This window comes from Dama dama, chromosome 4, assembly GCF_033118175.1.
Source record: "Dama dama isolate Ldn47 chromosome 4, ASM3311817v1, whole genome shotgun sequence".
NCBI classification, from domain to species: domain Eukaryota; kingdom Metazoa; phylum Chordata; class Mammalia; order Artiodactyla; family Cervidae; genus Dama; species Dama dama.
Window position 1 is genome coordinate 40,265,167 of NC_083684.1, and position 13,204 is coordinate 40,278,370.

General features: G+C 49.6%; 1 non-coding gene and 1 pseudogene across 1 annotated transcript; both read left to right on the forward strand.

Moving 5' to 3' along the window:
- Nucleotides 1-570: 570 nt before the first annotated feature.
- Nucleotides 571-643, forward strand: TRNAG-UCC (transfer RNA glycine (anticodon UCC)). Its single transcript has one exon. It is a non-coding gene; the product is annotated as a tRNA-Gly (tRNA).
- Nucleotides 644-11,856: 11,213 nt separating this feature from the next.
- Nucleotides 11,857-12,555, forward strand: LOC133055046 (transmembrane protein 225B-like; annotated as a pseudogene).
- Nucleotides 12,556-13,204: the final 649 nt, after the last annotated feature.

Below are 13,204 nucleotides of genomic sequence, written 5' to 3' on the forward strand. Positions count from 1 at the left end.
TCCCTGCCCACTAGGTGTCAGGAGCACCAAACCCGTTCAGGTGCAACAAGCTGAAAAGTCAGAGATGTTTTGGGATTAGCGAAAGCGAAGTTGCTCAGTCGTGTCCGACTCTTTGCGACCCCATGGACTGTAGCCTACCAGGCTCCTCTGTCCATGGAATTTTCCAGGCAAGAGTACAGGGAATCTTCCCGACCCAGGGATCGAACCGGGTCTCACGCATTGCAGGCAGACTCTTTATCGTCTGAGCCACCAGGGAATCCCGTTTTGGGATTAGCTAGGAATAAAAAGTCCCAGGTGGTGCAGTGGTAAACAATCTGGCTGCCAGTGCAGGAGACTTGGGTTTGGTTCCTGGGTTGGGAAGATTTCGGAGGAGGAAATGGCAATCTATTCCATTGTTCTTGCCTGGTAAATTCCACGGACAGAGGAACCTGGCGGGCCTACAGTTCATGGAGTCACAAAGATCAGACACAACTGAGCACACAGGAATGAAGGTTGCCTCTCGTCATGAGAAATACTTTAAAATGGTTAAATGGTGAATTTTTTCTTAGTTAAAAAAAAAATGTAGGGACTTCCCTGGTGGTTCAGTGGCTAGGACTCTGTGCTTCCAATGCAGGGGGCCCGGGTTCAAACCCTGGTCAGGGAACAAGATCCCATGTGCTGTAACTAAGACCTCATGCAGTCAAATAAATAAATAAAATATATATTTTTTAAAAAATGTAAATTAAAAAATGTCTCTGGTCCAGTGGTTAAGACTCTGTGCTCCCAGTGCAGGGGGCACAGGTTCAATCCCTGGTTGGGGGACTAAGATCCTGCATCCCACACGCCGCATGGTACAGCCAACAGCCAAAAAAAAGTCTCCGTTTGACTTTGTCAGCTATCCCCTGGGGGACAGAATCACCCCTGGCTGAAACCACTGGTGCAGAGAGTACACTGCTGGAGGGGGCAAGGGTGGGGCGGGAGGGAATGCAGGCCAAAGGACTGGGTAGGGAAATACCTTATCTGTAACTTACTTTCAAATTGCAAATGCAATAAAATGTTAACCATTGGCGACGCTAGGTGACAGGTGTATGCATTGTTCATTTGACTATTCTGTCAACTTTCTATAGACTGATTTTTTTTCCAAAACCTAAAGAAAATAATTCAACTTGGAATGTTTTGTTTACAACATCCCAAGGGAGCCCTGACAGGTGCCAGCTGCACAGCCTTCTTTCAGGTACTGTTCTCATGAGTGCCTGCATTGGGTGAGCGGCTTCATGTCCTTCATCCTCCGAGGGAGGACTCTTTCCTTATCTCTCTCACTCCCTTGCTCCCTCCCTCCATCCTTCCTGCCCTATCTCACTCCCAGATTCCTTGAACATACTGACATGTCTGCTGCACACCCACCCATGGAAAGAATAGCATCCTGCAGCCCGTTACACACTCAGCCTGGTGCTGGGGCTGGGCTCTGTCAGTTCCTTGGTAGTGAGTGTTCTCTCCTGTGGTCACTTTAAAACACAGTCATGAAATTCTTTAGCATTGTTCCATTTAGAGATGGGGGTCTATGACCCATCTCCTTGAATATGGACTCTGCAGCTACTTAACTGATAGAGTATGGTGGAAATCACACTGTATTAGTTTCCAGATCTAGGCCTTAGAAAACAAGCATCTGCCCTTTTTTGTCTCCTCTGAGATGTTGCTACTGGAACCCAGCTGCCATGCTGTAAGGAAGCCCAGGCCACCCCATGGAGAGGCACATGTGAAGGGGAGCAGCATAGAGTGCCCACTTGAAGGCCCTGTGAGTTATCTTGGACATGGATTCTCCTGCCCCAACTATGTATGTGTTGGGATGAGGGGGTGCAGGATGCAGAGATGAACTGTCCCCACTGAGTTCGGCTCATTTTGTAGATTCGTGAGCAGACTACATGCTTGCGGTATTTTTTAAGTTACTAATGTCAGGAGTGGTTTGTTTGCAGTGATAGATAACTGATGCATCCCCCACTGGGGGCGGAGGGAGCGGAAGGGGCCAGCTCGCTATCCCCACAGCTGGGTCCTAAATCAGTGCTTATTCCTTCAACGAGTACCTATTGAGTGGCCACCAAGTGCTGGACACTGTGCCACAGGGTGAGGAATTAGCAGTGAATGAGGTGGACCTACCCTGCCTGGTGGGCACAGCTCAGGCGCAGAAATGAAACGGCTGTAGCCTCAGCCTGAGAAAGGGGGAGGGAGAACTGTCTTTCGAGGGGCTGGGGCGGGGGGCGGGTATGTTATTTCTAAGCTGAGACCTGACTCTGGAAAAGGAGTCACCCATGCAGAGAAGCAGAGAAGGGCAGATGGAGTACCAGGTACCTCTTCTGGCCAAGGTCGCCAGATTTGGCAAATAAAAAATAAAAAATTTAACATCCAGTTAAAGTTGAATTTCATATAAACAGTGAATAGTTTTTTAGTGTATATTTATGTATGTGTGTGTGTGTGTGTGTGTGTGTGTGTGTGTGTGCGCCCCATGCAATATTGGGGACATTCTTATACTGAAAAGTTGTTCATTATTTATTTGAAATTCAGGTTTAACTGGGAGTCCTGTATTTTATCTGGCAACCCTAGTTCTAGGGGAAAAGGAGAGGAGGAAAAAAATGCTTCCGACTTCAAGGGACAGTTCAGAAAGCCAGATGTAGCACACAGGCAAACAGCACCCAGAGGCATGAGAGATAAAGGTGAGTAGGAGCAAAGTCATAAAAGGTCACCTTGCTGAGGTCCATCTTGAGTTTCACCCTGAAGCAGTGGGGAGCGGTGGGAGGGTTTAGAGCAAGGGAGAGACACAGTAGTTTTGTATTTTAGAGATTGCAGGCTACTGTGTGAGGGGGTGGGAGCATGTAGGCAGGAAAACCAAGAGAAAGGAGTCTCTTGCCCTGCAGTGCTCCTCCTCCGCATTGTCACCACGAAGCCATGAGAACACTGGTGGACTAATCTCCCCACTTTATTTTTTTTTCTACAATATGTTTTCTTTTTTTTTACAATGTGTTTTAAGCCATAAATTTCCCTTAACCACTGCCCCAGGATATCCCACAAGTTTTGATATGGTTAGGTTTTATATCACTTCATTCAGAATATTTTCTAATTTCCCTTAATATGTCTCTGACATATGGATTCTTTATGTGTGTTGTATGATTTCCAAATATTTAAGATTTTTCCATGTATCTCATTGTCATTTATTTTCATTTCCTTCCACTGTGGGCAGAGGACATACTTGGCACATTCTTTAAATTTTATGAATATCGTTTGGTGGGTGAACATATGGTCTATCATGGTGAAGGTAGCACATTTGCTGGAAAAGAAAGTGACTGCTGCAGCTGTTGAGTTTCATCCTCGTAAATGTCACTTCCAATCAGGGTGGTTGACAATGTTCTGCTCTTCTGTGTGTTTCCTTATTATTTAGTCCAGAGCTATTCTGTCCTCTGATGGTGTGGGGTGTAAAAAGCTTCAGTGATTGTTATAGATTAGCCTAGTCCTCCCCTGTTTTGGTCAGTTTTTTTCTTCAAATGTTTCGAAGCTCTGTTGCTGCGCACACACACACATGCATGTATGATTATTATGATTGTAGCCATAGGGAGTTCCCTGTGTAGCTTGGATAACACTCATCCCCTTAAAAGTCCACCATGTCTGATAGCGTTACCACCACCACAGCTCTCCTAGGCTCACTGCCAGCTTAGCATATCTTTATCCATTCTTTACTTTCACCTGATTTGTGTCTTTATATTTAAAGTGAGCATATTTATAGACAGCATATATTAATAGTTGGGTCTTTTCTGTTCACTGGAGGATCTCTGCCCTTTAGTTGGTATTTTAGCACATTTACATCTAGTCATTACACACATTATTGATATGGTTGACTTAGTTCCAGGATTTTACTACTTGCTTTCTGGCTTTCCTCTGTTTTCATGCCTCTGTTCCTGTTTGGATTGTGGAGGAAGAATGCACCATTTTTGGCACTCTATCCCAATCATTTATCAGGTGATGTGCTAATTTTGAGTGATTTTTTTTTAATTTTATGTATTTATTTAGTTTTAAACATTTATTTATTTGACCGTGCTAGGTCTTAGTTGTGGCATGTGGGATCCAGTTCCCTGACCTGGGATCGAAGCTGGGTCCCCTGCATTGAAAGCATGGAGTCTTAGCCACTCATCCACCAGGGAAGTCCGTTTGAGTGATTTTTAGAACTGGAACGAACTCTGCAGCAGGTCCAAGGCTACAGTATGAACAGTCCTGCCACTTATGTAAAACAATAAGGTAGATTCCATCGTGGAGGAAGATGCTATAGGGAGCCTTGGGCAAGCCCCAGCAACATTAGAAGAGTAATTGCTGACCTTGGAATTGACTGAGTTCATGACTCTGGGTGGTCATGTGACCATGTGGCTAGAACTGTCTGTCATGAACTGGGTGCTGGCAGACCCACAGAATCATTAGGTTGGTCAGGCCAGGCATCCAGCCCATCATTATTTAGATGTTGTATATCCCAGATCAAGCTTAGGCAGATCCAAATAGTATAACTAATCTCTATAAACAGATGGCTCAAACACCAGTGTTGCCTAACACTGTTGCCCTGATGCCTCTTGCATCATCTCACACCCATACATTATGTGGGGTATCCAGAAAATGGCTAATAGAAGGGGAGAAGCCCCAAGCTTGGTTCAAGGGCACATTATCTTGGTATGAAGGAGACAAACTGAAAATGAACTGCTGTTCCATTACACCCCCAGCTGTGAGAGGAAGTCTCCCCAGTGGAGAAAAATTTGAGCAGTGCACGTAGCCAGAGGTGATAGCGGGAGCTGCTTCATGGGCCTGAGAGCTGTTTTGTCACAGCCTGCTCGAAAGGGCCCCACAGTTGTTTAATGCTCTGCTGTTGCCATCTTGAAATTCATAATTGTTCTGAGCAAGGTGCTCTGCACTTTTATTTTGCACTGAATCTCACAAAACAGGTCCTGGGCTAAAGGTTCCAAGACAAGTGCAGAATAGAGGACCCATAGATGATAAGACTGCCTTGATCTATATGTGCCATGATGTGTGTGTGTGTGTGTGTGTGTGTGTGTGTGTGTGTGTGTGTATGCACAGCAGAATGCTACTTGTTAGGTCCTCAAAAATGAGGAGTATTGTCACCCTCTGTTGATGGTGACTATGATGATGATGATAAGAGTTATTGGACTCCTCCAACATTGTTCTTTAGACTTCATTTAAGCCTGATTAACTCACTATCCATGAGCCATCCCTCTGTTTTGCTTCACTGAAATGAAAACAGTTAAAAAATGCAAAGCATTTTTTATTCAAGCAGTGTCTTTGACCCTCAGGAGCTTAACACAAACACATACCTAGGCTTTCAAACACCCACTAAGGTTTTTGCACACTCTTCATTCAACCCGCATCCAAACAATTGCATCAACAGTCCCTAATATCCCATCCCACCCCCAGCCCACCTGCAACAGAGTCTCTCAGAATTCACACAGATAGGCACCCATATACTCCCAGGTCATCTGGGTGAGTGTGGGTGATGTCTGTACGATTCCACCAGTTTGGTCTGAAAATTCCTGCCAGGGACAGCTGATGAGCAACCCTATCATCTTCATTTGAAAATTTCTATCACAAATTAGAAATTATGCGTGCCCTGGTGGCTCAGATGGTAAAGCATCTGCCTGCAATGCGGAAGACCCGGGTTCAGTCCCTGGGTCGGGAAGATCCCCTGGAGAAGGAAATGGCAACCCACTCCAGTATTCTTGCCTGGAAAATTCCATGGACTGAGGAGCCTGGTAGGCTACAGTCCGTGGGGTTGCAAAGAGTTGGACACGACTGAGCAACTTCACTTCACTTCATGATTTCTAGTACCTAAGAAGGATGAGAAGGTTTGGCATCTTGAAAGGGCACTAGATATATTTCTATAGTTTTCTAGATTTCCAGGGAGAGCCAGAGGTTGTGATTATGTGAAAGCTTAGCAAGGAAACAGGTGATTCTGTGCCCTTGTGGAGTTTGGAGTTTGGGAATCTGGCACTGGGGATACAAGGGCCCTGGTTTAAGGAGGGCTGCCTATGTCAAGGGGAAAACCAGCAATTCCACCACCACTCATAATACAACATATCTGGGGGTTTAGATTTTAAAAGCCAGGGCCAGGAGAGGGTGGGCATGAAGGACGGTGTCACCTGCTCCTTTCACATTTCCTACAAGAAAGAAAGCCCTGTGGAGACTCCTGGCTCAGTAAATGAGTCACTGGCTTTATAAGCCAAGAGAGATGGAAGACAGACTCCAGGAAACAAGCAAGGAGGAGGCTTGGAGAAGGTTTTCAGCTTCTGTGTGAAGCTGTCAAGACTCTATGCTTTTGTGGAAACTGGAGAAAAACAATAGTGAGACAGTGAGAAAGACTAGAGAAATAGCAAGGGACCAGACAGGGCTCAAGTGAGAGCCTGTGCATTGGGGCAATTTAGAATGACTGATGCAACCAAGTTGGCAAATTACCCAGGCAGCTTTAGCGAGGGAGAAAATCCCCCAGAGTTTCAAGGCCCCGCAGCCAGTCCTAATCCAACAGAACTCACAGCCACTGAGCAAGTCATCGCATTTGTGCCAGGCGACAAGGAGGAAGATTCAAGGTGTGAGCCACTGTGCTGAGCCTCAAAGGCTTCTTGACACCTAGAATAGGACTGTTCAGACACATTGAAGGTCAGGCTAAATTTCAGGCAGAGGCCTGGATCAGAGAGAGCAGGACTCCTTGGAAGAAATGAATGGAGAGCAGTTTGGGGAACAGAAGCACAAGAAAGGACTGGATGGATCCTTTCTCTTTTCTCATTTTGGATTATTTGTTTGCTTAGCCAATTTAGGGAGGTACATCTCCTAAGTGCCAGGCAGTACATTTGACACTTTGTTTATTTTCTGAGCAATTCAATTCGCCAGTGTTTACTGAGCTCCCTGAGGAAGTGAGCTGGGCCCAGCCACAGAGCAGGCAGAGGGCACAGCAAGAGCGAAGGCCCAGAGATGGGAACTCACAGAAAAGTCTCAGGGAAGAGTCGGGAGTCCCTTGGGGGCCAGAGTGGGATGAGCTAGCTGAGGCCTTAGGGAAGACCGAGCTGATCTTCCGACTCGAGCCTGGTGCGGAGCCGGATGAGTCCTGGAGAGATTCTGGCCAAGAAGCGAGGCCAGGTGGGGGAGGTCCTCCCTCAGCACATTCTCTTCCATGTGACTCTGGGGATATTAATAATTAACCCAGGGGCCCACACAGCTGCCACCACTGCCCTCAGGCCCTCCCTGTATGACATCCAGGCCACACTCCCACTGCACAGCTCTGTGGGAGAAAGGAGTCTTGTTAGACACTTTAATCAGATGTGCTGGCCCGGAGTCCCTCTCACACCAGTCTGCCTCCTGGGATAGCCTCCGCCAGCTCTCTGGGCTTCCAAAGAGCCTGGGCTGATGGCCTCCTTCCCCCCAGGCTAGAGACTTGCCAACTCTCTGCTGGTCAGAGCCCTTTGGGCCCTCCAGGATCCTGACTCAATTCAACAATGACATCTTGGGGAGCAGGGCAGCCCTGGGAGGGAAGGTAAGCCTCTTGGTCCCCATCCCAGCCTGGCCACAGATTCACTGGCCTCAGGCCTGGCCTTGCTCTCTCTGCAGCTTGATGACTTTGGAGATCTAGGGCCTCTGAGTGTGGGAACTGGGCACAGAGCCTGTTGACCCGATCTAGAACTAGCCTTGGTGTCAGGTACCTGGAGAGGAGCAGGTTACCCTTTGGGGAGAGGAAGCAGACAAGGGCTGTGGCGGGAGAAGCACAGGGCATTGTGAGACCAAAGAAGAGGTTGCTGACCTGGCCTGGGATCCAGAGGAGGTAGTATCTGAACTGAGACCTGAAGGGTGGACGGGAGGCACCAGGTGAAGGAAAGAGAAAAAAAGATGCTACAACAGCTTGTGCAAGGACACGGGGACATAGGAAAGCAGGATGTATTCAGGGAACAAAGAAGTTCATTCTGGCTGGAGCTGGGACCTCATGGGGAGGAACTGGCCAGAGAGTTAGGACCAGCAGGGAAGCGAGAAGGGACAGGGCCTGATAATGCCGGAGCCATCCAGCAGCTCTGTGGGGAATGGACCAGGCTGGGTGAAACCAAGGGGAGGACTGCAGGTGGTGCCTTGGCCAAGGGGCAGGGAGGATGGGGCAGACCTAATGGCTGAAAAGGTGTCCGGGGAAAGGCCCCCCAGACTAACCTGAGAACCTGGGAGGGAGAGCAGTTCTGAGAGATGGGGCCGGCTTTACACAGTGAGTTTGGGATGCCCAAGGGTCATCTTAAGTGGGGAAATAGCACAAGAGATGGGGAGCCAAGGCTCAAGGCATCACTGTGGAACAGAAACAAAGGCCTGGACTTTGTCAGGATGGGCTGGGGAAAAGAATCAAGGATGAGGGGAGGGGGCCTCACACCCTGTGAAGACCATGGTGGAGCATCAAGAGATGTAGCCAGAGCAGCAACTAGAAACCCAAGAGGAGCAGTCACAGCAGCCAGAGAAGTTTCAGAAGAGGGGGGCGGATCATCCATGATCAGCACCGATCAAGTCAAAGGCAGAGAGGACTGAGAAGCTGAAAGTCAAGGAACTTTACAAAGAAGCTTGAGCAGTGAAGGGGGGTTTAATGGTGGTAGTGGGCTTCGCCAGTGACCATGATATGTAATCTGAGTGTGAGCAAGACCGCTGCATAGTGCTGAAGAACTTGTGCACTGCACACTCCAGTGTGCACACCTTTCCACAAAAATGTAACTTGGGATAAGTGGGCACCCCCTGGAGTTTGGTGGTATTTTGTGAAGCCTGTTTGTTACTGCAGTGTGGAGACTTCCCACACGGTGGCGCCAAAGACCAACACCATATATCTCGGGCTTGGCTAGGGCAGGGTGAGGGTCGGTTTGATGAAGATGGTTGGCCTCCAGGTCGTCATCCCACGTGTGGTGGGTATTGCCGGATGCCCAGTGGCTAGGACCTTGCCCACCTCGACGCCCTCCAAATCTCTGTCAGAACAGTTCTAGCAGTAGGAACTCAGAAGTAAACTATGCCCCACACACTGTAGCCTTTGCCAGGGGGCCTGGCCTGAAAGGGTCCCAGGGGAGCAACTCATCCCATGATCTGGGAGAGGCATGGTCATCCCTCCCACTTGTCCCTTAGGAGAAGGGAGTCTCAGGAAGGAAGGAAGAGCGCCTTGCCCAGCCTGAGGGACACAGTCACCCCACCCCACCCCACCAAGGCCCTGATCACAGGTCCCCCTAGAGGCCAAAGTTGGCTCAGCAGGAACAGTGGCAGAGATGGCCCCACCTGGGAGAGAGAACCCAGGGAAGTCACCTAATGTGCCTGGAGTAGAAGCTTACCCCCACCTGGTGTAGCAGCGGGCCTGGAAACGCCTGAATGCATGGCGTAAGTGGCCATGGTGTCTTTGAAAACGGTGACATGTTTACTGCAAAACCATTCTTGGAATAAGTAAATACAAAGAAGAAAATAAAGCCGGCTGAAATTATGCCCAGAGATGATGACCACTGCTGGCACAGGGATGAAACTCCTGACGGCTCTTGGGGGCAGTGTATGTAGGTTTGAGCCAAGGAGGCTCCTACTACTGGAGAACGGACTGGCTTTTCTGGTGCCTTACCCCAGCCCTCTGTGACTACTGTGTTGAGCACTTTTCCCTATTCAGAGATACAAAACCCTCACTCCCTATTATGCCCAACTCTCAGACACACACAGTGGGCAGGAGCTGTGATTGGAGGTGGTCCAGGCTGGGACTGAAGGTGAATGGAGTTGGTGGTAGGAACAGGCATACCTGCAGCCCAAGATTTACCCTCTTTCAAGCCTACAACTGCCCCCAGCACTCGCTGAAGTGCCTTAGCAGAGCATGGAGTTCTGCTCCTCCTCTCATTTGACCTCTTGGTAAACCAGTTGACCATCATCACCTCTGAACTGTCTCTAGCCTTGATCCCTCTTTCCTCTGTGCATGTGTCCAGCTGCCTTCTGGCTATCTCCTCCTGAATGGCTAGTCCCCAGACCCCTCAGAGGCCCCCTGCCCAAACTGACCATATCACCTTCCCATAACCTGCCCCTCCAGGCCTCTCCACATCATTGAAAAATACCATCATCCACCCATCACCCAGACCCAAAACTCTGGCATGATCTAGAATGCTGGCCTCCCTAGACCTCACATCCCATCAGCCCCCAGCCCTCCATTCTACCTCCTGAGCCTCTCTTAGATGTCTCTATCTCTACTGCCCCCATTCTGGCCCAGGCCACCATGACTTTAGCAGGGAAATGATAGCAGCCACCTTGCTGCCTCTACCTGTCCCCCCTAAACACTGCCTGACCTTTGCAAACCAAAGGCATGACCACAGAATTCCCCAGCTTAAAGCTCAGGCTCTCTATCACCCTCCATACTCTTTAGCTAGTGCCCAAAGCCCGTCACCAGGTGCCCACATCCCCAGCACATACACAATTCTCCCACCACACTTTCTGCTTCCTGCCAGCAAAGGAGGCTGCTCTTCCCTACTGCACCTTGAACTCTGCTGTGCTCTCTCCCCAGACACTCCTCTGAAGACCTGCCCATTGCCTGCCTGCCGAAGGAGCCCCAACAAGGGGCTCCTTGTTGGGGCTCCAACTTGCCCTGTCCCTACAAAGCCCTTCCTAACCAGCACACACACATTCTCCCATACAGACCAATGTGCACACAGACACAGTCACAGTCACTCGCATTGGTGACATAAGAGGTGTAGAGACTCAGGGGTGATCTGTCCTCATTGACAGTGAGCCCCCGAGCTCAGGGACTGGGGGGCCTGACCTCTGTCCCCTTATTCCTGGTACCCCCAGGGCCAAGCATACACGGGGTTCCACGAAAGCTTCCTGAGTATCTGGTGAATGAATCAGTGGACATGTACTGAGGTGTGTGACCACAGGCACCTTGAGGGGCAGACTTTTTATTCTGTCCCCTCCCAGCCATGGTGGGGGTGGGGCAGGGTGAGGGAAGCTTCCATTTTTCTGGGTTTTGAGGCTTGAACTGCATTGCTTTCAAAAGTGGAACTAGCTGTGCCATATGTGAGGAACTGGGATTCACTATGGTTCTCACCAGCCTCTGCAATCTATTAGAGGGATTTTTTTTCTCAGAGCAGTGCCCGTCCCTCCAGGAATGAAGACAACAATTCTGGGCTCTGCCCTAGCTCCCAGCCAGCGCCAGGAGAGCTCTATTCAGGGAATGAGCCCGACTCAGAGCCGAACAGATTAAGATTCAGTGAGCTGAGTTGAAGCTCAGATTCCACCCCTTCCTCTGACCACAGAAAGAGGCCTCTGTGAAATGGGTTTCAGCTGAGTCCTTCCTCCCCTGGCTCACTGGTTACTGGGGCGAGGCCTCTGGCACCCCGTGATTCTCAGACACTGTCCCTCCCTCAGCACCCCTGAACAGAGTGGGAGAGGGCCAGGTGAAGCCTCGGTGGTCCTGTCTGCTGGAGGCAGCCCCATCCATCCATCCCTGGCAGGAAAAGGGTGGGGAACCAGGACTGGTCACAGACAAGGACAGTAGGTGGTGATGGGTCCTCAGAAGGGTGAGTGGGAAGCCAGAGGACACAGGTTTCTGGGAGGAGGTGACATTTGAGCTGTTTTTCAAGTGAATAAGGGAGAGGAGCATCCATGGAGAAGGCAGGCTGGGAGAGGAGGCCAAGGCCAGAGAGGAGGGAGCATGTCCAGGGATCCTCAGGGAGGCTGATGTGGTGGAAACAGAGCAGGAAGGGCTGGCAGGACAGGTGGGAGACGAGGTCATCTAGGCCACATCTCTTGTGTCTTAGAGGCCCCACAACAGTCTGGATTTACCTTGAGGACGTTGGGGAACCAGTATGACCTCACTTATGATTTAAAAGATCATTCGATATCAAGTGCTGGAAGCCTCGACCCTTATCCATTTACGTCATCCTCGGCCAAGTCTCCCTGCTGTCCGCCGTCGTCTTGTCTTTTCTCACCACTTTCATCATGGTGTCCTTTGCGTCTCAGCTCTTTCCGAGGACCCGGAAGCACAATTTTGTGTCAGCCTTCATCAGTTTCCTCACAGGGGCCTGTGCCTTCCTGGCCTTGTTGCTGCACGCCCTGGAGATCCAGAGTCTGCAGATGAAGCCCAGCCCCCCGCAGTTCTCCATACAGTGGCCTTACTACATCCTGGGCTTCAGCATCCTTCTGTTCATGGTGGCTGGTGCCATCTGCCTCATCCAGATGAGCCTGCCCTAGATGCCATTTGTTGCCCATTTCCCAGAGTACTGAGGACACCCAAGAGATCTCGTACCTGGAAAACCTGGATAGTCTGGGAGGATAACTGAGCTCCACACAGAAGGAGACGCTGCTGAAGGAAGAAACCATTATCTAGACCCAGTCTGTGCCCTGCCCTTCGTCAAGCAGTGCAATTGCACACGTGTCAGTGTGTGTGGCTCCTCAGTTTCCACCAGTCTCTGCTGTTTTTGATGAGGCTCTTGAGTGTCAAGTCAACCCCTCCCTTCTCCCTACTCACAGTGATTCTATCCTGTGTGTGTTTGATATTTGTTAAATGTTTTTTGAATTCTTCCTGAGCTTTCTGAGTGATTTTTTTGGACAAGTGTTTTCAATAAAAAGAGGGGAAAAAAAATAAAAGATCATTCGAGGAAATTCCTTGGCAGTCCAGTGGTTAGGACTCCATGCTCCCACTTCAGAGGGCCTGGGTTTGATCCCTGGTTGGAGAACTAAGATCCCACAAGTAGCACGGCACAGCCAAAAAAAAATTCACTCAAGTTGTTAGGTACAAAGGAGGAGGCAGGAAGGCCAGAAAAGGCCTCATGCAGAAATGTGGCCAGATACCGGACAGAGAATGATTGACTGTGAAGAGCAAGGGCATCGTCTGTTAAAAGTGGGAATTTTCTGGAAGTGGAATTCCAGACCAAGAAAGACTTCCTTGGACAGTGCCCTGATAAGCCCCTACAGTCACTGCTGCCTCATCAGTGTGTGCGTGCATGCGAGCTAAGTCACTTCAGTCGTGTCTGACTCTTTGCGACCCCATGGACTGTAGCCCGCCAGGCTCCTCTGTCCATGGGATTCTCCAGGCAAGGATACTGGAGTGGGTTGCCATTTCCTTCTCCAGGGGATCTTCTCAACCCAGGGACCGAACTGTTCTCTTACGTCTCTTGCATTGGCAGGCTTAAAACTCAACATTCAAAAAACTAAGATCATGGCATCAGGT